A 24,031-nucleotide genomic window follows, 5' to 3' on the forward strand; every position below is an offset into this window, starting at 1 on the left:
AGTATGCCTTGTACACTATAGGCACTATTCCCTGGGGGAAAAAACATCTCCTGACTGCTGCCAGGTTCAGGTATAGCCCATTTAGTTGGACCAGAAATGAGCAGGAGGCTAGGGTTTTGGTAAGTAGGCACTGGGAAGCTGGCATCCTCCCTCCTGGGGCTATTTGCCACTGAAGAGCTAGTACATTCTGCTGATGGCATCTCCTTTGTACAGGCATTCCACAAATAACTGCAGACCTGGAGCAAGGCATTGGTGGGATTACAAGGATGAACCAGACCCAGGCAGTGCACCTCATAAAACTCACAGCCCAGGGGTGGGTAGCAAAGCCCGTGTACAACAATCTGTAATGCTGGAGCCTGCCTACCTCATTTCACATCCTACTCTTGCTCTTACTACAGATCACTAGGCAAGTTACCTACTTTCTCTGTGCCTTAGTTGGTTATCTATAAAATTTGGATAACAATCACACTTACCTTGAGAGGATTAAGTGAATTAATGCATATAAAGCTCATAAAACAGTGTCTGGCACATGGTAAGTATTTAATAAAAGTTATTACTATTATTATCATATACTATATATTATTATATACTATTAATTATATAGTATATACTATAATACTATATAGTATATATACTATAGTTATACCGTATAAGTATATAGTATATATATAATATATACCATGTAGGTGTCATATAATATATCTAACATATATTATATATACTATTATGAAAATGATTAGATATCAATACAAAGTTCTGTAATAACACCATGGAAAGGGAATTATTTCTGATAAGGCAGGTTAGAGAAAGATGTAGTTATAAAAACAGCATAATGGGCCGGGCGCAGTGGTTCGCGCCTGTAATCCCAGCACTTTGGGAGGCCAAGAGGCAGGTGGATCACCTGAGGTCAGGAGTTCAAGACCAGCGTGACCAACATGGTGAAACCCCATCTCTACTAAAAATACAAAAAATTAGCTGGACATGGTGGCAGGCACCTGTAATCCCAGCTACTTGGGAGGCTGAGGCAGGAGAATTGCTAGAATCCCCGGGAGGTGAGGTTGCAGTGAGCTGAGATCACACCATCGCACTCCAGCCTGGGGGACAGAGCGAGACTCCATCAAAAAAAAAAAAAAAGCATAACAGTCACTATTTGTCAAAAGCTCAAAAGCCAGCTCATAAGCATTAACTAACACAGTCCTCCCAAAACCCTACGAGCAGATACTTGCCACCTTTTGACTGCAAAAGCTCATCCTCAGAGAGAGTAAGTAACTTGCAGAGCAGTTCCATGGTGGAGCCCATTTGCACCCAGGTGGGGCTGTCTCCAGAGTCCAAATTCCTAACTACTGTACCTTATTCCTCAGGACATGTGACTTCCAATGAGAATCAGAAGGGCAGGAAAAGTGTGGAGTGTCAGGGTTAGGATGGAGAGGGCACAGAGGCCTCCACGGCCGGAGCCCAGTGCCAGGGCAAAGGGGCTCCATTAGTGCAAGTGAAAGAACGCTAAGACCCCTCCACTCTGCACAGGCTTACCTCAGCCAGGCCCATGGAACATGTAGCCTTCCCTGTCCTAAGCCTCCAAGCCCATGTCATAGATGCAAATCCCAGAGGACAGGTGGAGATGGTTGTGCTGAGTCACTGGAGCTGAGGCCACACTTGATGGGGTACGAGAAGCAGGAAGCCATCCCCTCTCCTTCTCATTTATTTCTCTTACGTCCTCCCACTTCCTTTTGTCTCCTGTTTGGTGAGATCCCCGTTACTACAACCTGCTTAGAGCCCCCTGGGCCTGGCTCACTGGCCCTGGGGAAGAGATGCAGGGGACCTCAAGAAAGGTTCCCAGAAGCAGGTGAGGATGCTCGGGAATGAATGGAGGAGCAGACTCACTGCAGGGAAAACCAAGAGCTTATAGCTATATGGCTATTGGCTCAGGACCACCTGCCTCCTCCAGCAGCCATCCCTGACATCAGCGTCCTCACCTGCACCATTCAAGAGAGGGTTTCAGACAAACAGGAGACCAGGTGTACAGCTGGAGCAAAGTAGTCAAAACAGAGCACCTTTGCTTTCATTCATTTCTACCTGAAGGTGAGAGGTGCAAAGAAAGATCCTGGATGACCTGAAGACTCTTCTCTCACCAGGAAATTCAGACCAGGGAGAGATGGCAACATAAGCTAATGAAGTCATCTTCAGGACAACCCAAGTGAGCATAGTGCACCCATTCACCTACACAAAGGCATTTGTCAAGAACATACTGTGTGCCAGGCACCAGGTAGGTGGGGTGACAAATAGAATCCCTACCTTCTAATGAGGGAGGCTTTCGAATAAGCAAATATTATAAGACAATGGGATTCGAGCTATGATCAAGGAGACACAAGGTGCCGTGGGAGGAAACAAGACGGCAGCCAATCTGCTAATGTAGGGTGGATGTGGGCAGGATGTAGTGGCCTCTGAGTTGAGTTGAAAAGAAGAAGTGGGAATTGGAGTTAGCCAAGGGAAAAAGTGGGATAGTGCCATTTCAGAAGGAGGAAGAGATGGGAATGGGTGTTTATGCAGATGTTTGTGGTTACAGAAAATCAAAGAAGCTCCAATCTGACTGCATATATTTTCTCTGAGAGGGATAGAAGAGGTGGTAGAGGAGAAAAATTTAAAAATCACCCCTTTAGGAGATGATGGGAGCTGGAAAAGGAGCTGGATAGGTGCTATGGTTTAGATATAATTTGTCTCCACTGAAACGCATGTTGAAATTTCATCCCCAGTGTGGTGGTGTTGAAGGCAGGGCCTAATAGGAGCTGGTGAGTCATGGGGGGATCACTTGTGGTGGGATGGTTTGGTGCCATTCTCAAGGCAATGGGTGAGTTCTTGCTCTTGAGAAACTGGATTGGTTCTTGGGAAAATGGATTAGTTCCCATGAGAGTGGGTTCTTATAAAGCCAGGATGTCCCTGAGGTTTGGTCTGTCTTCCCATGTGCCCACTTCCTCTTTGACCTTCTCTGCCTGTCTTGATGCAGCACTAAAGCCCTCACCAGAAGCCAAGCAGATGCCAGCACCATGCTTCTTTTACAGCCTGCAGAATCATGAGCCAAAGAAAATTCTTTTCTTTATAAACTACCTAATCTCAAGGTATTCCTTTATAGCAACACAAACAGACTAAGACACTAGGGATATAAGTCATGTGCACAGGACTCTCCCAAGTCAGTATCCTCTTCCTAATGAAGGGTTCAATTGGGATTTCCTGTCTTTTGGATGGTTTTGGCATATGAAATGCTGTGTGCTATAGTAGGAAAAAAAAGCAATTTCCTGAAACATTTTACGTAAGTTATCTCATTTGATTAACTCTGCTTTACAAATGAATAAGCTAATGTATTGGAGTGATAAGTAACTTGCACAGTGTCACATACTTGGGGAAGTGAAAACCTAAAGAAGGTGAGAGACTCATTCTCCCTGCTTTAGGTGCATGGAAATGATGGAGGTTGAAGACAGATCTTCCTACTCCAAGTCCTAAGTTTTGCACTGTTAAGTCAGAAGACATAATTCCAGTCTCAGGTCTGTTACTAACCTGCAATAGGATCTTGAATTAGTCATTTAACTGCTCTAAGCCTCAACTTCCTCATTTGTAAAATGAGTCTATGGGTCTTTCTGAAACTCTTTTTTTTTTTTAGACAGGGTTTTGGCTCTGTCACCTCAGACTCCCAAGTAGCTGGGACTACAGGTGCACGGCATCACACCCGGCTAATTTTTTAATTTTTTGTAGAGACAGGGATCTTACAATGTTTCCCATGCTGGTCTCAAATTACTGGGCTCAAGCAATCTTCCTGATATAACTAGAGATTCAAGAATGGCCCCTAGAATCCAACCCATGAGCCCTCTAGCCTAGGAATGAGGCTTTGGCAAGAAATATCAAAGATGGGTTATCTTTCATTTCCACAACCCTATAAGGTTTGGGAATTCCAAATAAACAAATTGTCCTTAATAATTTGTTGACCTAATTTGTTGCTATCTCTCCATGCATGGAGAGATAGCACACAATGAGTGCAAAAGACCAAAAGTAAGCACTATGACCAACTCATTGTCTGCCCTTGGGCAAGGCCACCTCACCTCACTCAGACTCAGTTTATTCAGCTGTGAAATGAAGTAGAAGATCCTTAAAGTCCATCCTACTTTAAATGTCTCCCACAAACCTTAACTCACATAAGCAAATGCATCCTCAACAGGTCTACTTGATTTTCCAGTAAGCATTTCTAACTTAACGTGTCTAAAACAAAATCCACAATTTTCCCCATCAAATCAGCTCCTCTTGCAAATGGCAATCATATCTAAGTTTCTCGGACAAAAAACTTGGGGTCGTCCTTGGCCTCCCTCCTTTTTTCATCCTCTGCACCCAGCCTGTCAGAAAATCCTATTAATTTTACCTTCAAAATATGTATAATATACAACTACTTCTCAGCATCTCCGCCGACATTACCACGCTAGCCTAAGCTATCATCATTTCTCCCCTAGATTAACGTGATCCTTCTCTACCTGGTCTTATTGCCTCTAATTTTGTCATTCCACAGTAACAGCAGCCAGAGTGATCCTTTTAAGGCATAACTATGCCCCTGCTTTGTTTAAAACCCTCCAATGGCTTCCCATTCCACTTGGGCAGAGTCTCAGGTTCTCATTCAGACCCGCACCTTAATGATCTGGCATCCTCCTGCTCCTCTCTCCTTCTACTCTCCTCCTGTTCATCCTGCTCCTGTCTCCTTCTACTCTCCTCCTGTTCACTCTGCTCCAGGCACACTGACCCCCTTGCCGCTCCTTGAACAGGCCAACCATGGTCCTGCTTAGAGGATTTTGCACTCACTGTCTCCTCTGCTGGGAAAAGATTTACCTGGAATGCTCCTCACCTCTTCGGGTCACTGAGCAGATGCTGTCTTACCAAGGCAGCCTTCCCTGGCCATCCTGTTGGAAATAGCACTCATGCACATTCCACCCCACCTCCACTTTCTAATCCCTTAACCTGCTTTCTTTTCCTTCATATCATGGACAGACTATCTTGTACAAGCAGCATGTCTCAAATTGTAATGTGCACACAAATCAACCAGGGATCTTGTTAACTGCAGATTCTGACTCTATAGGGTTGTGCTCTGCACTTGTAACAAGCTTTCAGATGATACCATTGCTGCTGGCCCATGGATCACACTTTAAGAATATAGAGTATATAGCATTTATTGATTTATGTCTGTCTCCTCCAACAAAAAAAGGAAGCTCCATGGTAGCCAAAACTTTGTCTGATTTTTGTTGGGTTTTTTTTTACTTCTATATTCCTTAGCCTTTATATCAGTGTTTGGCACAGAATAGACATAAAATAAATTCATTGAGGAAATCATGAAGGTATGAGGCAGATACATGAGAACCCCAGAAGGTCATCCAGTAAAGTCCTAGGAGCTAGAGCAAAATCCAGTGGGATGGTGTCCTGAAGCAGACAGAAATGTGATAAGTCAGAGAAGGCAATGGTGTCAAATCAGGTCAGCTGAATCCAGTGATTAGGTTTAAGAAATTAATTGGACCAGAAATGAGAGACAAGGCCCAAGAGTCCGGGGCTACAATAGACCAGAAAGCTAGAACACGGCAGAAAAGAAGTGAGCAGGTTCAAAAGAATTGTTTCAGTCAAGACTGCAATGCTCAAAGCCCACTTTGTGATGTGGAGATGATACGGCCTATCAGTAGGCTGCTGTGGTTCAAAGGCGCAGTTGGGTAGGACAAATTCTATTTCATTTCAATCCATCTTGGAACTACTTGATTTTAGGATACAAGAAACTAGTTTCTTAAAGTTTACCATCTACTGTATTTGATTTAATTTGTCCTAAATTTCTTTCTTTCTAGCTTAAAAGATGTCCCATAACTTATGTATTTCAGGGTAATACAATAATTTCATGGTGTGTTGCATACCACTTTGATGCTGACATGGTTTTTCTGATGATGATGATGATGACGATGATACCATTTTCACTTTCAAAAGGGTTTGAGGCAGTTTATAGAATAATAACAACAACAATGAATAACATTCGTGTGGTGCTTACTATGTGCCAAAAACTGTCCTAAGGACTTTACAGATATTTGCTCATCTAATCTTTCCAACAATCTTACGAGGTTGGTACCTTCATTATCCCCACTTTATAGGAAAGAAAACAGAATCCCAAAGAGGTTAAGTGACTTGCCCAAGATCACTCAGCTAGCAAATAGCAACACCTACAATAAAATAAAAAAAAAAATCTGTAAGAACCAAGTCATAAAGGAAGAATGGTGAGTGGGAAGAAACTAATTCATTATCATAAAACTTGGGGAGAGAATGTTATAACTCAACACAAAACTTCATTGTAAGCTTCCTGGAAGCCCACGGGAGAAGGAAAATGGGTTGGGCTTTATCCAAAGGTTACCTCAGGCAAATTTTAAGAGAGTCTTCTGACACTAGACCAGAAGCAGTAAAGACGGGTAGTCGGTGTGAGCAATGCCACTCTAGAAGGCAGAGTCGGAGAGAAGTGCAGAGTCAGAGGCCACTGGGGTAAGTAGATTGAGGTGCCAAAAAGGCCAGCAACAGAGGTGGAGTGAAATAGAGACTAGAAGGAGGTGGAAAAGGTTCCAAACACAGAGGAGGCAAGAGTCAGCGTAAACCATCAATGCAGGGGAGGGTCAGCACTCGAGTGAGTCATGGAAATGCAGGATTCCAATCACAAAGTCCTTTTATACCTTGCTACTTAAAGTGTAGTCCTTGAACCAGCTCAGGAACTTACTAGAAATACAGAATTTCAGGCTCCATCCAGTTCCACTGAATCAGAATCCACGTTTCACAAGCTCCTCGGGTGATCGGAATGCACACGCCGGTTTGAGAAGCACTGCTTTGGCATGGGCCTTGGTGAATGCCCACACAGCAGTAGACTCTGAACACACACCCAGTGCTGTGATAGGTGCCCTCACATTCATTATCTCCTGGGATCCTCATAACAATCATACAATAAAGATATCCTTTTTGTACTCATTTTACAGATGAAGAAATTGAGGCTCACAGTCATACCTAGTAAGAAACAGAGCTGAGACTTGCCCAAACCAATTACCTTCCATTTCATTCAATTCGTTTCTATTAGCATTTCAGTGAGAATTTATCCTGGCCAAGGCAATAGCGGACAAGCTGCTGCTAACATCATTCTGAAGGGTAGAAGCAGGGAGCCTGTATCAGAGTGTGTTACAGCAAACAATGGAGGAAGGTTCAGCAGTAGGTTCTGATCGAAGAGAAGGAGACAGATGACAGCAGGTAGGATGGATGTCTTCCAAGAAGGTACAACCAGAGCCTTCCGGGAACATGGCAAAGTTGGCCCTGAATCCATCCAGAAAACAAGTCCTTCATATTACAACTGGAGACATGTAGAGGTAGCTCCAGCCAGGCCACGCTGCCCTATCTAAGACCCTCCCATTCCCGCCCCCACCTCAGCTAGCTGCAGTGGTGTGTTACCCTTCTGACTGTTCCGTTCGTTCAGCGAAATGTCAGTGTAGGAGCAAACTGAGAGTGAATCTGTCTTTCATTTGCCAGTTAGTCATGTACCACTTAACTGCTCACATGTGTGATTTGAGCACATGTGTTACATGTTACTTAATTTTTCCTTTATTGGTGATTGGTTTAATGAAGTTGCACATGGGCCAGGATGGTCTTGTATCTAATTGGCTTCCCCACAGCACAAGGTGGACACAGAGTGCATGTTTAATAGATTTTTACTGATGGATCGCCTCTTCTAGAGAACAAAACCAGAGCCCTCAGTCCCTCAATGCCCCACCAGGGAGAGCGGTCCAGGTGGAGGAGATGAGTCCTGAGAGCTGAGTGGGTCCATCTACGTGGGGTGGCCTGATGGTCCCTTCCTCACCCAGTTGAATCCTCCTATCAGGGCTCAGGGAATCCCTGACACACCTCTCCCCTCCTCTTTCATATTCATGGGAAACAGAAACCACCAAATGTGGGTGTGTGGTGTGAAGACACTAGATGGTGTTCTCGTCCGGGCGGCTGTTTTGCTGTGTTGTTTTCCTGCCCCTTCCTGAGAAGATAAGATCTGGACAGGCTTGTGATTCTCTCCCACAGACCCTCAAAGGCAACAAGCAAGCCAAGTTCATTTCTCAGGCACCTTCTCAGAAGCACACCCCACATCAGTATGTTTAATGAGATCCGGGTCACTTGAAAGCAACAGTGAAAGCAGCTTCCCTAAAACACAGGGCAAGATCAGTGCCTCCTCTGAGCTTCCCTTTCTTCTCCAAGATCCCCAGGCAAAGCTGATTTGCATGGGCAGCCAACTGGTACCTCCTAGAAGGAAACTTGAAGCCTGAGGTCGCTGGAGATACCAACACCTTCCCCAGCTGTAGGGGGGTCGGGGGAGATGAGCACTTAACAGAAAACAAAGTTTGCAGGTCTTTGGGGAGGCTGGGGAGAGGGAAGAAGACTGCTCTGGAAAACACAGAAGGAGAATAAAAGACAGAAACAGTTAAAAAGAATAAATGACTATGAGCACAAACTCTGCTACCTGGCTTCAAAATGGGATTGTAGTTGCAAGATGGCCCCAAGATATGAACTAACTCCTCTGGGACCCAGATTGAAGCCCAGGTGGCAACTGCACCTGCCTCACCCAGTGCAGAACACAGAATTAGTCCTGCTCTGCAAAGCCCTGTGACTGGCTTACTGTTACCACTGACCACCCCCCTTCCCCTGCAACCCAAAAGGACGGAAACCTAATTTTGATCACTCTTCCTTCCTCCAAAGCTGCTTCTCCTTCATTCCTCTTCAGACCCCCTTATATTGTAAACTGGCAGCTGATAATACCATTCACTTTCAAACAAATGTTTACTGAGAAGTCAGAGGAAGTGAATATAAAAGATAGGGCTTGCAAAGACAGAGGGCAAAAGAATTGGAGATTTCTTCTTCTATTTGAAAGCATCATGCCCTCCTGACCTAGGTCCCAGAGACCAGGCTAGAGAGAGAAAGAGAGACACTGAGGTTCCTGGTGTATCTCCTGATGTGCAAAATGGCAGGAGGAGGAGGCTGGTATTGCTTATGGCCCCAAGTGACCTAAGGATGGCCTTTCCCAATGGTGAGCCCAACAGCCTCCCAGAGAATCAGGCCTCCAGAGAAGAGCTGGGAGGGGAAGACATGGCAGCCTTGGAGGCTGGGCCTACGGGATGGGGGAAAATTAGAGGAGCCAGAGACCCACAGTTTAGAAATACAGTGGAGGCCAGGTGCAGTGGCTCATGCCTGTAATCTCAACACTTTGCAAGGCTGAGACAGGAGGATCCTTTGAGCTCATGAGTCTGCCATCAGACTGGACAACATAGCAAGACTCTGTCTCTACTAAAAATCAAGAAAAAAAAATAGCTGGGTGCAGTGGCACACACCTATAGTCCCAGGTACTCAAGAGGCTGAGGCAGGACTATCACTCGAGCCTAGGAGGTCGAGGCTGCAGGGAGCCAAGATCACACCACTGTACTCCAGCCTGGGCAACAGAGTGAGACCTTGTCTGAAAAAAGAAAAGAAAAGAAATACAGTGGAACATGGCAGCTCCTTTGTTGTTAAGTTCCAGGATATTTTTCATTCTGGGCAGCCTAGGGTGTCTTTAGCTGTTAAAGGGAAAGAGCTTGGAGGATGTGGGGAAGGGAAAGCTGGGGTACTGAGGGTTGAGCCTGGTAGGGAGATGGAGTTGCCTGGACTGAATCTTCAGGGCCTTCATCAGTTCCTTTCCTGTCCCCTGGATAACAAACTGGGCCTCTCTTCCTCTCTCTCCCTCTCTTTCTCTCTCTCTCCCTCTCTTGTTTTCTCACTCGGCCTCACACATACGCACCTTTTCTTGATTAGATCGTTACATTCAATCCTAGGTAGGTGTGCCTCTGATTTCGGGTCCCCAAGCATACACACCCCAGACCTCAGGGGACTTTGGCTTCCTGAGGTCAGGTCGGAGCACAAACAGATCTGAAATGCCATTAGTCACACCATGGAATGGAGTGAGTTGGGTGCTTCAGGTAGATCCACAGTACACCTTGGCTGTCACTCGGTGTTATTTCTTAACAGCCTGAAACCCCCAGGACATCCTGACAGTGTCTTCCCTGGGTGGGCCAATGTGAGCAGAGAGCACGGGCTTTGAGGCTGGAGCCCCTGCATTTGTATTCTGGCTCCACCGCCTACACTGTCACCATGAGAAATCAGTTTGACTTCTCTAAATCTCCTTTTCCCCTAGGTAGGAAAGGGACAGTAATGGTCCTTAGTAGGACTGAATGAGATACTGCGTAGGCCCAGCACGGTGCCTGAGCAGATCAAAAACTCAATAACTCATAGTCATTCTTATTTTTAACAGCACTTCCATTATGATTGTTATCCTCCAGGTCAGAAGCCACGCTGGGCCTGCAGTGAATTTTCTTAGAGTAGATTTTTGAGGGAGCCGGTCCCCAGCTCTTTCCAGAATCCCCAGAAGCTATTAAGGACATCTGTGTAAACCCAGTTTGCCATGTTTAGTTAAACCTTGAGGGACTCACGCCCCAGTGCAGCCCACGGTTTTTGCAGAGCTGATGACTAATATTTTGTAGAGAGTCTGATGACTCCAATACACCTGCCTTATGTCCCTGGGTCTGAAACAGCTTTCTCAATAGTCTGAGAGATTCACTACAAGGACTCTCCTTTGTCAACATTTTACCAGCCCTGATGAAGGATTAAAAATTATGTTAACCAGCAGTTCTGACTTGGCTTCTGTCAGTCACAGCTTCACTTGGCTGCACTTGCTTCTCTCTTCCTCTTCCTCTTCCTGTCCCCTCTTTGCTGATCTGGACTCAGCCTGGTATTCTTGTCACAAGGTCATCGCCTAGGTGAGCTCAGCTCAGCGTGAAACAAAACAGCTCATCTGAAGGCACCACACAGTCCGTACTGGGAGGAGGGGACCCTCCTCAATCCCCTGCCTTCTCACAAGTGGGCTCTTTTGGTTCCATCTTGCAAAAGCTGGGCAGTAAGAATTTTAATCTGAGCTCTCGGAGCCCTTGGACACAAGGAGAGCATGAGCTGCCCCTAATTCCGTAGGTGCTGGGTGATCTGCAATCACTCCCTCATAGCACTGTCTGAGGGTTGACCACTCAGCTTGCAAAGATATCTAGGCACAATTTGTTTTCAAAAGGCTTGCATGTTTGTTATTTTTTGAACTTTGGCTTTAGATCAGTTTGGGTGTTCTCCAGAGAAGAGCCACTCTGCTTCGGCATTGAAGTGTTCTCTCACTCACGCTCTCCTCCCTACTCCCAAGTGTCTTGAATCACTGCTGCATTGCAGGTTCATGCATCTGGATTGTTTTCATGTTTTTGGGCCATGGCGTGTATTTGATAAACACACGGTCAGTTTACACTGCCTGGGAACTTAGGGGATTTCCTCTCTGTGGGAAACAGCTGTGAGGAGCTTGACCAAACTTGGCTTTGTGGAGAGTAAGACATCGCCTCTGATCATCCACGTGGGGCAGCTGCACTGGCTGTGTTCCTGTTGTTATGCCTGAGGATTCTCCTAGAAATCTAAGCTAAGAAGGGAAGCTCATTATGCTCTCCTCCCTGGTTTCCAGTTTAGTTGTTCATAAGTGATTTTGCATATTATAAAACCCCATGTCTGTTCACCTTCATGCCATCTGCCAGCAGCACCTTAAGCCATCTGACTGCTGTGGGACCTCTGAGGCCACAGAATTATGGCATCATAAAGCTGGAAGGGACTTTAAGAGAGCCATTCGCCCAACACATTAGATGAGCACTTACTATGTGCAAAGTGCTGTGCTAGATGCCATGGGTGAAGGAAGGTGAGCAAGACCCAGCCTCTGTCCTCAAAGAACTGACAGACTTTAGGCTTGGCCATCATCGCCACAAAGCCTTCTGTGACCTTCTTCTTCAGGTAGGCTCAAGATGTCCTCCTTAGTTCATGCCCCCTGCTGAGCACTATCACAGCACCTCCCATGCTGCAGTGAAGTGATCCTTGTGTCTGTCTTCCGCATAGAATGTGAGCTTCTGGAGGGCGGGATCAACCATGCTGGGTGACATTGAGATTCTGCAGCTCCTATCATAAGGTTTTCACAAAGAGGAAATAAGATTAAGAGTAGAAACACTCTATTTACTAGCTACTTAGGCTAACCACCAAAACCAGAGGAGGTTGGTAGCTACCTGAAGCAGAAAGAACTAGAGAAGCCAAAGGGATACTTGAGAGTCCATGAGAAGCTGGGAAAACTGGAAGCATCTAAACCACCATTCTCTTAGCCCTTCTGCAAACCCTCTCTGCCATGTCTGCAGGAGTTTGTTTTAGTTCACTAGGGCTGCCAAAACAAAGTACTGACTGGGTGGCTTAAATAACAGAAATTTACTTCCTCATCATTGTGGAGACTGCAAGTCCAAGGTCAAGGTGTCAGCGGGGTTGTTTCTTCTGGGAGCTCCTCTCCTTGGCTTCCAGATGGCCACCTTCTCTCTTTGTCTTCACATGGTCTTCCCTCTATACCTATCTGTGTCCTAATCTCTTCTCATAAGGACACCAGTCATATTGGATTAGGGCCTACTCATATGACCTCATTTTACCTAAATAACCTCCTTAAAGACCTTATCTCCAAATAGAGTCACATCCTGAGGTACTGGGGATTAGGAAGTCAACCTATAAACTTGGAGGAGAAGGAGGAGGCTGCACAATTCAGCCCATGACAGAAGTTAACACTGATGCTCAGAGAAGTGCCAGTGAGTCCCTGATAAAAGCCACAGCCAATCAGTTCAGGAACCAAGAATTAGGCCTGTAACTGCCTTCTTTCTTGGCTGACTGACAACCCTAGAGATACAAAGCTTCATCCAGCACTGGTAACCGAACTTAACTATATTTTGCCACCACCACTTCCTGTACGTGCCGCTCGCCCCTTGGCCTCCCCACAGCACTGGTACTACCTGAGGTGTCTGTATTTGAGCCAAAGGCAAGAGAAGGTGTCAATGCAGAAAAGAGAAAGAAACATGTCTCCCTTGGGACTAGGATGGGAAATGACACGGATGGAGGCAATTTCCAAGGAGAACCACTGGCTCGCTTCCCAAGCTCGTAAGCAGAACATAGAAAAAAGGTCCAAATGCCCTGGCTAGATGGAAGAGAGCCAAGCCACCAGCAAGCACCAGCAGCGGGTCTCTGACTGCCAGCCAGGGCCATGGTGCTGCCAGACAGGAACTGACATGGAGCAGAGAGAGAGGCCTGGCAGTGGGATGGCTTCACCCTCCACACAGCTTTTGCTGTTGGCTTCTGCAGGGTCATGAGTCTTCAGCAGCCTCAGTTCCCAGAGTCGCTCTTCACTATTGGGTGTCATATTGGGAAAAGAGTACGGGATGTGAGCTTCTAGATGAACCAACACATTATAATCAGACTTGGCTTAGTTTGGCCACACAATGCCAAGACAGCAGGGAGGTGTTGCTAACTCAGCACCAGGCACCCAAGGACAGGCAGGTCCAGAAGTGGCTTGGGGTAAAGGAATCTATAATGGACACCTGTAGTGTCCTAGAGATGCTTAGGGTCCAGCCATTAAGCTGTAGTCCAGTTCTCTAGGCAAAGGAAAGTTCATAGTCTATCTTCTCAGCTGCCCCTGAACCCAAGTCTCAAGGTGCAAAGTCCTGGAGGACTTGCAGAAACCAGCTGCTGGCTTGCCCAGGAGATATTAAAGTTTCCTTTAAAATCATCCCAGCAGTCCAGATGACCTGCTCTTCAATCTCATCCTGAAATTGCATCCACAGCAGGGGAGACCAATCTGAGCAGCCAGCTCTGGAAGTGAAACTGAGGAGATCATAGCCAACAATCCTCCTTGGACCAGGTGGCATTCTGGGCTTTGCCTGGAGAAAGCCACATTTTTTACACAAAGACCAAAAGACTAAGGATCAGTAGGAAGAAGGCAGTGGGCATGGTAGGGTGTGGACTCTGCCTTAGCAGAGACTGTGGGGGAGATAAAACAGGGGGAGATGAGACCATGATCATCTCACAAGAGTTAGGCCTCAAAAGTCACAGGAGCTGTATGTAGAGCTACTTTGCCCACCTGTGGTTCTCCCCTGTAATGGGTAAGAACAAGAAACAGCATTCAACAATTTGAGACAGGAGTTTGTCTAGTAGAAGGCCAGAGGGATTGCAGTAGCAACCTGGTGACCCCATTCATTTATTCATTCAACACATTTTTATTGAGCACCTAATTTGTGCCAAGCATTATGCTGAGTGGTTGACAGGATAAAAAATAAACTAACAGACCTTACCCTCATGAAGCTTACATTCTAGCAGAGAAAAGAGAAAAGAATCAATTATATAATTCAAAACATTAATAATTGTAATAAGTGCTACCAAGGGCTTTGAGAGTACATGATGGAACACAATCTTGGAGGTTCCAGAAGGCTCCCTTGGGAAAGGGACACCTAGGCTAGTCCCTAAAAGGTGAGAGGAAATTACCTAGAAAAAAGGATGGGATGGGGATGGGACAGAACATGCCAGGAAAAAAGAGTAACTTATGCAAAGGCCTTAAGGCTGGAGAGAGCATGACAGAGTCAAGGAACCAAGGTCCCAAGTGGCTGGAGTCCAGCGGTTGGTGTGCGATGGATCTCAAGAGCCTAGCTCTCAGAGAGGGCACCTCATGCAGGGCCTCATGGACTATCTAAAGGGTTTTTATCTCTAAGAGCAGCCAGAGCCATAGAAGGGCTTGGGGGAGGATGAGATGGCATAATTAGCTATGCTAACCTAAGCATTCAGCCCTCCCCTTTACCTAATGTTGCCTCCATACAAAGGAGGAGACCTGGCCTTGTGTCTGAGTTCATCATGATCTGAAAAACTCCAAACTGGACAATTCATGAGAGCTACTTTGCTTCTAGCAAGCAGAGCTAGTCAACCGATTTGCAAAGACAAAATTCAGGTTTGCACGTGTTTCCCGAAGGGCAGGATGTCCCTATGGGCTCCAATCTGGCTACCAATTAACTGATGTCTGCACCTTAGAGGCGTAGACTCGCCCAGCTTGCAGGAAAGAGAAAATGGGGCTAACTTCCCCAGCAACACTATAAGGCTTACAAAAAGTAGAAGGCGGCTGGGCGTGGTGGCTCACACCTGTAATCCCAACACTTTGGGAGGCTGAGGCAGGTGGATCACAAGGTCAGGAGTTCAAGATCAGTCTGGCCAAGAGGGTGAAACCCCATCTCTACTAAAAATACAAAAATTAGTCAGGCATGGTGGCAGGTGCCTGTAATCCCAGCTACTCAGGAGGCTGAGGCAAGAGAATTGCTTGAACCAGGGCAGCAGAGGTTGCAGTGAGCTGAGATCACGCCACTGCATTCCAGCCTGGGCAACAGAGTGAGACTCCATCAGAAAAAAAAAAAAAAAAAAAAAAGGCAGAAGGCATGGCAGGTCACAGCAATTTTTCATGATACCATTGAGCCCAAGCTCACGGGAATTAAAAGGGCCCAGAAGCTGCTGGAGAGCAAGTCAGCCTCTCCCCATCTCTGAAACTCAGGAAAACAGTCCCTTCTCTATGCACCAAGAGAGAATCTCTAATCTATCATTCCAATAGGATTCTCCTAAACTGCTTCCAACCAGTCTTTTTATCCCAAAACAAAAGGATGCAGGGGAGGGTCTTCTGGTCTCAGCAACCTTCATAAGGGAGCCCCAGCAAATCCTTCCTCCAGCTCTGAGCCAAACATGCACCAAGCTCAATCTCAACCTAAATATTCAAGGCACAAAAACTGATCTTAGAGGTCCCAAGTAAGGGCAGAGTGGTTCTGAAAAAGACCACACTGACACACTTCTGCTGGACTTCCTCTCATGCTCATGAGAAATGGCTGCTCTGCGTGGCCTCTGAGACCACCCAGGTGCCCTCCTGCTGGACACTCAAGATGGACATTCATAGTGCTCACCCCACCCTGCCACCCCAAGAGTCCTGGAAATGCATGTGCACACCGGCCTCCATCGCCCTAACATTCACATGGCCACCAAGCGCAGGCTGGAATAGAAGGATGTGTCCTTTGACCTTTTTGTCCTCTCTTCCCAGACTGAGTCTGGGCATCAAGTGCACAGGAAGACAGTTAACCTGAATCACCATGTGGCAACGCTCCTATTTAGAACCTTTGTGCCTCAGGTGCAGAGGATCAGCCAGGGACGGGACAGGGTGACTCCCGAGGCCAGAAACAGGACAAGGTCCCTCCCCTGCTTAATGAGAATGGACACGAGACACCCACAGGACACACTCAGGAACTCCAAGTTCTGTCTTGGCCTCCCCCATCCCCAGCTGACAGCCAATTCCCAAAAGCAGCCGTGGGCGGAGAGGGGAGGGCAGTTTTGGATTCTATAGACTATAAAGCAGGTGCTGCGGCAGCTTCGTTCTTAGTGAGGCTGCACGCCTCTCTCTTTTCCCCCACCTTAGTGAGACTCCCTGTGCATTTCCATTTCTTTTCCAGCTGGGGACCCTGTAGCCAGTGACTCCTGACCTGGCTGCTCCTCAGCAGACATCTCAGGTTCCTCCTGCAGAAGAGACCCCTGTTGGCCACTCCTAAGCACTCCTCAGGCCCCTAGATAGCCCCTCCACCCCGAGTTAGCAAGAAGGGCCACCGCAGTGACAGAGCTCCCCCTACTGAGAGCTCGCTGTGGTGGCGGGCCCGGGAGACCGAATGAGGCACTCTCTCCCCTAGAAATTAGATTCTGGGAACACCTTCCAACTCTCCCCAACTCCACTGCTCCCAAATAAGGGCAGCATTATTTGGAAGATCCTAAGAATCAAATCCTTTTACATCAGTGCCATATCTCCGTTGTCAAAACTTTAAATAACACCTAGGACAGGCCCTTAGCCCAGCCTGGGCCAGACTAATGGCATGTGTTCCAAGGTCCCCACTGCACCGATCTCAAAGCATCATGTTCACCAAACCATTCAGTTAAGCATTCCTACTAACTACCTCCCAGAGAGCTAGCCTACCCCTCCCCAAAGGAATTCTGAGACACCTTGCCCACCCTTACACCACAGGCAGCAGAGCCCAAGCTGACAACTTCCAAAGGACCTGTCGATATCAATGACAATAAATAATAATATAACACCCTTGGTTCTCAAAGTATATGACATACATTTAATCCACAAAAACAATGCCACCACCCCCAAAAAATAGATGTCACCATCAGATGAGGAAATTAAGGCATAAAAAGATGAGAGACGTGCCAGGACGAAAACTCAGCTCCTTACACATAAAGACCACTTTCTGGAGGAGCTGTGAGCTGAGGACTGTTAAGACGAAAGGACATTAGAACCAGGAAATCTCCGAGGCCTGAGCTCCTTTCAGGGCCCTGCCAGAAGAGGAGGCTGAGAAAGCCAGACCTCTCCCTCCCCAGGTGCTAAGTCACCACAGAGACCCTCCCCAGGTCACCACAGTCTTAGAACCACCACCATCAGTGGCGCCAGAAGCCTCATGGAGGAGCAAAATAGGTGAAGGGAAATGAGCACAGGCTCACAGGCTTGACCAGCCTCTCTCATCCTGCCCATCACAAGAAACATGTTCTTCAGAGAGCTCTTATAGAGAAACACTAAAGGCCCTTACAGGTTCATCTTTAGGGCATCTCCCACCCACAGCCCAAGTCGATACAATCCAGTGCGCCAGGATACTGAGAGTGACATGGATAGATGATGCTCAATTTGGGAAGCAGCAAGGGCAAGGAAAGCAAGGAAACTAGCCTGGGCTCTAGAGCTGGATAACTTACAAAATGTTGGTGTCACTATCTAAAAACGAAGGAGTCAAGAGGAACACCGTGGGGTGAGAAAGGAGATAGTGAGTTAACGGGAAAATGCCGGGCGTCCTGCCCCACAACTTGGCATGGAATTCACCTCAATATAATTTTTGCTGTAAGATGACAGTGCTAATTTGTTCACATTTATTAGAGTTGGTTAATCCACCCAAATAATTCATTTATCTGAGGCCAATAAACTGAATGCTAACTGGCCTCAAAGTCATTCATCATCATTAAGTGGTAAGGTTATGTGGCTATTAATAAACCAAGCCTGTAGATAAAAGATTTACTGGTCACTTAAGCATTTGTTTATTAATTCAATAAAATTAAGCTGGATGTGGTGGCTAACGCCTGTAATCCCAGCACTTTGGGAGGCCGAGGTGGGTAGATCACCTGAGGTCAAGAGTTCGAGACCAGCCTGACCAATATGGTGAAACCCCATCTCTACTGAAAATACAAAAATTAGCCAGGCGTGGTGGCGGGCACCTGTAATCCCAGCTTACTCGAGAGGCTGATGCAGGAGAATCACTGCAACCTGGGAGGCAGAGGTTGCAGTGAGCCAGGCTATATTAGGGTACTTTAATAAGAACAAGCCCGGTCCCCAAGAAGCTCAAACCTTACTAGAGAAGAGATGAGAGGTACCCAAATAAATGTGAACGATATCAAGGGCCATGACAGGGGACAAACTGCCACGGCAGTTTAGAAAGCAGATGAGCAGGTCCTTCCGTGCAATCATAGAGGGCTACATGAAGGAAGGTGCCATTTGGGCTGGACCTGGGAAAATGAGTAGGCGTGGAAAGGACATTTATCGGGGGGCATGCATTCCAGGCAGAACATGTGCAAAGGAGGAGGTAGGAAAAAATGAAGAGTATTTTTTAGAAGCAATAAGGACACCTGGAAGACAGTAGCAGCATTTCTGGGTAGGGGGTTCACAGGTGATGTTGAGGCCCTGCTGCATGCCAGGCACTGTGTACCATAGGCAGGCTCTAGGCTGATCACGAAGATAAATGCATACACAAAACACACAGGAACCCTGGCCTCATGGAGCTCATCGTCCCTCCAAGGATACGGTCGAAAAAGAAGACTGGAGAGCCTCCAGTGCTGTCCATTTAAGTAGCCTGGGGACTTGGGGGTTAGCAATGGAGAGTTAGTGACAGTTTTTAATGCTGCAAGGTTATGATCAGCGCCTTTTAGAAGATTAATCTGGCCCGATAGTAGGAGAAAACTTAAGAAGAAAGAGGGAAAATATTGAAAGTTCAGTTAAGAAACTACTGTAGTAACCCAGATGAGAGATAATTACCCAAATCAGAGCAGTAGGTAGGAAGAAAAATAGGGTATGAATGCAAGAGATACTAACCAAGCAGACTACACTCAGTTTGGGAACTAGCAAGGGCAAGAAAAGCATCAAAATGGATCTGCGGCTGGGCACAGTGGCTGATGCCTATAATCCCAGCTCTTTGGGAGGCCAAGGTGGGAAGATCGCTTGAGCTCAGCAGTTTGAGACTGGCCTGGGTGACATAGTGACATCCCATCTCTACAAAAAATTTAAAAATAGCTGGGCATGGTGGCACACACCTGCAGTCCCAGCTACTCGGGAGGCTGAGGTGGGAGGATCAATTGAGCCCTGGAAGTTGAGGCTGCAGTGAGCCAAGATTGCACCACTGCACTGCAGCCTGGATGATAGAGCCAGACCTTGTCTCAAAAAAAGGAAAAAAAAGGAGAAACTGACCTGGGCTCTAGTGCCTAGGTGATTTACAGAATGTTGGCGTCATTATCCAAAAACCAGGGTGTCAAGAGGAGCACAGCGGGACAAGGAGGGGGGTGATGAGGTCATGTGGGGTATGCTCAGTATCTTCCCATAATGAGGCAGCAGGTGGTCCAGCCAGACAGATGTGAGAATTGCCAAGAAACCACGAAAGCAGTGACAGAAGGAAGGGAAGGGAAATGAAAAAAAAAAAAAAAAAAAAAAAAAAACAGAAAGGAGGACTGGATTATTGAGAGTGGTTGTATCTACACATTGTATAGATCCTCCTGGCAGAAGACTCTAGCACCCATGGTTCTCTCTCCGTGTCTCCAAAGCTCTTTGGAAAGACACTTACTTTTGCAAAAGAAAAGGAGAACACACAATAGAGAGAATGTACTGGAGAAATATGCATGGCAAATATGGCAAGGATAGGGAAAGGGGTTTGCATTCTAGTGGTGGTGGGTGGACAGGGTGTTTCAATCTGCAGTGTTACCTTATAGCTCTAGTACACCTTGGGCTCTCTTCTCACAGTGACTCTCCCTCCATGCTCTAGAGACCCTGACTCCTCAGTTTTCCCATTGCTACCAGAGCCCGGACCGGCCTGAATTCCAGACGATGACCACCACTGGATGAGACAAACCAGATCAGAAGTCACCCTCTTCACCAGCACCCAAGGCTTCTTCACCTACACTCCCCCTACCACACCCCTGTGCCACACTGCATCAGAGGCAGGCAGGCCCGGGCAGGTTTAGCACAGCCAGCTCCCAGGCTGGTGTGGGAAAGTTAACATCGCCCCGGAGTTTACTCAAAGTGTATGTGCCTTAACAGAGCATGTTTTCTGGAGCTTCCCTGAGAGCTCGCCAGCGCCATCAGAACATTTCTCAGTCTTTGCAAACACAATTGATTTACAATCCCACCACTGAAGTCACAAAGACAGAATGAAAATCAACTCCCCACAAAGGATATTATTTCCTTGAAGAGACTTAGAGTGATCTCAGTGACAGAGTTTCTTCGTAAGTGGGTAAGAAAAAGTCCCTACCTGCCTCCATTTTCTATTGGAACATCTCTTTTCTCTCATAATGCTGTTAAATAGACCCCAGCAAAGTGGAGCTACTAAATTGAAATCACTAAGAAAGGATCAGTTCTCTACTCATCTCAGCTCTAGAGACTAGAGGAAAGGTGAGATCCATTCACAATAAGATGCTCTTCTTTCTGGAAAAAGACAGCCACATCACAGACCTCTCTGAGCTGTGAAATTGAGCAGGACCCTTTGGTAGAGGCCTAAAGAGAGGGGCCCATGGCGGTCAAGAATATCATGGCCGCTCACCCAGCACTGCCCAACACCCAGACATGGAACCTCTGCTCACAGCTCTCAAAGGACTGCTCTGATCTCACCCAGGCAACATGTGGCCAACTCCATATAAAACAACAGAAGAATAAAAAGAGATTTTTTTTCCAAAAATATTCTTCTGCCACTAATCCACCATTTATAACTGTCAGGCTTCATGGGGCTGGCAGAGAGCCCATCAGATAACAATGCAGCTGTGGCCTGAGAAACGTGAGAAGAGGAGCAGATTAATAAAGATGAAAAACACGTTTGGTAACTGTGTCTGAGGGGAGGTCTTGGGAGTCTTTAGAGGGATACTCTGGCAGCTTGGGGACCCCAAAACCAATGCCACCCAGAAGCTGCAGCTACCCCAAGGGGAGGGGTCAGTCAAATGTGGTCCTTGAAAGAAGGCAGCTGATTTCCCTGATTTTGTGCACAGGCATTTGCTACCTGAGCCTTCGTGGGTTGACTTCATAGAATATGACAATAGAGTGACAGAGGCGTCACATCACAAGGCACATGCTTTTGGTTCCCCCCACCCTGAACATTAGACTGAGAACACATAAAGCTCTGCGAGGAGGCAGCCCAAGGCGGTGGCATTCTCCCCTCCTGCTCACCGACAAGCCCCCAGCAAGCAGCTGTGACAAAGCAAGGATGAAGTTATAGGGAGAAGGATTTGACTAATGGCCATATTTTCCTCGCCGAGAGCTAGGATAAATGGTCCAAAAAGTGCGTAGGTAAGTATGGAGACGTCAGGACAGAAAATTTCTGAGTTAGGCCTGTCCTGAAATATCTGGGATTTGGTAGAGTATAGAATGGAAATACTGGTCTTCTAGACTGTGAAATGACAAGGATTATCACAAAGATGGAAGGGGAAGAGGAAGAAGATGAAGGAATCGAGTTCCCTTTTAAGACCCTACACCTTTCTCCATCATCATCTATGATGACGTCACAAAGAAAAGTCCCCCAATTCAGTCCCTCCAGATATCTTCAAACCCCACCGTATTGTTTCTGCTGCTTTTCCTTGCATCTCTGTCCTGCAATCCTCGGCAGGCTCTGCTGACCTACAGAGTTGCGCAGAGCCTCCAGTCAGGGACCTCTTCCTTTTGCCAATGCCTGGGGACTATGGCATTGGACCACACAGTCATCCCCCCAGGGGAGCAGACTGACAGCGGACCTGGGGAGAAAAACAATCAGGTATCAACAGGTTCTTCCTGATCCAAATTAAATTCTAGCCCAGAGGCCCTGAGCCCTAGGACACAAACCTCAATGTTAGGTCCTGTCTCTGAACTTCTCTACGCAGAGTTACTCAGCCCCTGACTATCCGCTGTTTGGAGCCATTCAGGGGAAGTGGGGGTGCAGGCATTCATTCCACTCCCACTCCTGGAACAGGCTACCAGGGTCCACCAGTGTGAGAGGCAGGAATTTCTGCAAGGCTCTTCAGCTTCGTGGCTGCCTCAGGTTCATGGTAACCAGGAATACAATGTGAGGGTCTCATTAGCTCCAGGAAAAGGAAGGCCAGTGATAGACCGCTAGCTAAATAATTAAGCGAACATGCAATCACGAGTAACATTTATAGACCACTCGCTATGTATGTTCCAAGCATCGTTCTGACCTCTCCCCATTCACAAATTTGTCCCATCTTCACAACTTACTTTTCTTAAATTGAGGTAAAAATCTATATGACTAAAATTCGCCATTTTAACCATTTTCAAGTGTACAAGTGAGTGACTTCCAGGATAGTTCCAGTGTTGTGCAACCATCACCACTATCTAATTCCGGGACATTTCAAAATACCCAGTACCCATGAAGCAGTTACTCACAAAAACCTACTTTTGAGGGAGGCGCCCCTACTGACAAAGCTTAACATCACGCTCGCTCGGTAGAAAGGAGACTCCTTGAGAGACCAGTCAGTATTGCAGGGCAGGTCCCAAAAGACGAACTTGGAACTGAGAGGCAATAAATGGGTAACGTGCATGTTACTCAAATTTTACACATGAGGAAATGGAACATGGGAGGTTAAGCAACCTGCTCAAGGTCACGTAGCAACTGATGAAATCAGGCTGATTCCAAAATGAGACAGACATTTGTGTCTCGAAGGTAAAGGTAAAAGCCAAGAAGAAAGATGCTTTGCATCTTCTCAGGCATAAACAGGGGTTTATAATTGGTAAACAGATAAGGTGTCCCCGGACTTGTTGAGCAGATCTAAAACTAATAGGAAAAGGGACATTTCTGGAGCTTTGAAACAGATAGTTTTAGGAAATTCAGTGAAGAATACAAAAAGGTAGTAAACTCCCAAAACTCATTAGCTATAAGAGACACGGGGCCACACAATTAGGCCAAGAAGTTCTGTAGCAACTGCTAAGCATTTGTTGAGCAAAGCACCCTCCTAGGCACAATGGAGAACGTAAAGAAGTAACTCCCCAACTTCAGTTCTTCTGCGGCTGATCCCACCTGCTTTCTCATATCTTCCAAGGTTATACACTTTCTTCAAGTCTTGCTGTACATCCCACCATCCTTAACACTCCAGAGGCTTTCCTGAGTCTGTGTTATTGTTGTTGGTGTTTTGTTTTGTTTTTCCCTTGTCTTAGTGTACCTAAATCCTATCCCTTCTGATTAGTACAGGCCTCAGTGAGCTCTTTCTGCTGAAAACAGCAAGCACATCATAATAGTAAACGCTTATGGTGCATTGTCGTGTGTTGTTAACCCAAAATATCGGAGATAGGTCACAGTCAATTCAGAAAGTTTATTTTGCCAAGGTTAAGGACACATCCATGACACAGCCTCAGGAAGTCCTGACGACACGTGCCCAAGGTTGTCAGGGTACAGCTTGCTTTTATACATTTTAGAGAGACATGAGACATCAATTGATATATGTAAGCTGTACATTGGTTCGGTCCAGTAAGGTGGGACAACTCAAAGTGGAGGCTACCAGGCTAGAAGTAGATAAAAGACAAAAGGTTGCATTCTTTTGAATCCTTGACTAGCCTTCCACTGAATACACAATTTAGTTTGGCTTAGTGAATCTGCATTTTTACATAAACACTAGGGCAGAGGAAGTAATCAGGTATGCATTTGTCTCAGGCGAGCGGCAGAGGGATGACTGAATTCTGCCTCTCCTTTGTCCACAAGCAATTTCCTTGTAGGCAAATTGTAAGGGAGGTAAGTATCTTCTTATCTTTGTAGCTACCTTATTTAGGAATAAA

At 46.5% G+C, this 24,031-nt stretch overlaps 1 long non-coding RNA gene across 1 annotated transcript; it reads right to left on the reverse strand.

Annotated features, from left to right (window-relative positions):
- Positions 1-7,718: 7,718 nt before the first annotated feature.
- LOC129479638 (uncharacterized) lies at positions 7,719-11,668 on the reverse strand. The gene is made up of 4 exons (XR_008656744.1): positions 9,842-11,668; positions 9,399-9,520; positions 8,314-8,457; positions 7,719-8,217 (listed from the first exon to the last, which is right to left on the reverse strand). It is a non-coding gene; the product is annotated as an uncharacterized lncRNA (long non-coding RNA).
- Positions 11,669-24,031: the final 12,363 nt, after the last annotated feature.

This window comes from Symphalangus syndactylus, chromosome 3 (genome assembly GCF_028878055.3).
Source record: "Symphalangus syndactylus isolate Jambi chromosome 3, NHGRI_mSymSyn1-v2.1_pri, whole genome shotgun sequence".
Classification (NCBI taxonomy): Eukaryota; Metazoa; Chordata; class Mammalia; order Primates; family Hylobatidae; genus Symphalangus; species Symphalangus syndactylus.